We start from the raw sequence: 1413 nt of genomic DNA on the forward strand, positions 1-1413 counted from the left end.
GTAGTAGTATGAAATACATATACTTGTACACTTTCAATACTTTATCTCAGATAATTAATTAAATATGATATTTGAGCATGATATATGGTGTTAGCGAGTCTTTCTTATAAACTCTTTTTTCTATTTTTGTTGGCCATAAAATGGCTAGTGTTGACTCACCTATACTTATGTGCCTACCCTATCTATGGATAATGTTATGACTATTGTGATACGTTACCCTATTATGATAAAGTGTAGAAATGATGGCTATAGATCTATTTGGAAAACCTTGGATTATTGGGGTGGTGGCTCTTGCCATCGCTTTTGATTAGGGTCGATTATCGATGTTTCTTGTTAAGTACACATGGTTTCGTACTCACCTTATTTTTCTTTTTTTTTACTGTCTACACCTCATAGAGGTATTGGTTTGAATGTTAAATTGTAGATTGCATTTCTTCGACATTGGATATTACGGAGATTGGGGTAGTGGATGGCAGACTTTGAAACTTCTTGGATTTTTCTACTTATGTCTTATGTTTTATTAGCATCTAAGATATTTAATATGGTTATTATTGTTCTAAATCTTTATTAGCGGTTGTACTAGTGAAAACCAGACCTGGGATGTATTTTCGGAGACTTGTGTCTCAGTTATATATTTAGGATTATTTTATCCTTCCCATGCATTTCTGTTTTTCATTTATTTATAATTTTTGGGATTGAAATAAGCTTAATTGTCTGGAGAGATACCATTTGTAGGGGGGTGCGCGGATTTAATAGATCTAATAGATTGATTAGGTTTCTAGTGAATCTATTTTTATTTGTGCGTGGATATTTTTTAAATTTTGTTTCAATATCTTTTAATGATTTACTTTTTTCGTAAGATATATTCATTAATTATTTTATCCTGTAGTAATTGCAGAGTTACAAATTTCTGTATAATAATTTATCCTATCTATACTATAATGTATATCTAATTCTAGATTTTCAATGTTATTTATTATCTTGTGTTGTTCTTCTCGTAGTGAGTTTTTTAAATTGTATAAACTATCACATGTACTTTTATCTAAATTTTCTAAGGTTTTTTCTATCCATACTAATTTTTCTTTTAGATTTTCCATTATTTTTCTAATTTGGTTTCTATAATTAATTTCATTATTTAGATTTTCTTGATTTTCTCTAGTTTTTCTAATGTATTCTAACATTTTTTTTTTAATCTGAATAATATCCTTCTGGGTAAATTTCTTCGTATAACTGTTCTAGACAATTTGTGGTTTCAATTTCGTAGTCTATTACTTTTTCTAATATTATTATCTTAATATCTATGATTTCTATGTTTTTAAGTATATATAAGATTAAAACTTTAAGATAATCTAAATGATCTATCTTTTAAAATTGGTTTTATTATAATATTTTGTAGTTGTTTGTTTTAGCCTT

This window comes from Capsicum annuum, chromosome 5 (genome assembly GCF_002878395.1).
Source record: "Capsicum annuum cultivar UCD-10X-F1 chromosome 5, UCD10Xv1.1, whole genome shotgun sequence".
Taxonomy (NCBI): Eukaryota; Viridiplantae; Streptophyta; class Magnoliopsida; order Solanales; family Solanaceae; genus Capsicum; species Capsicum annuum.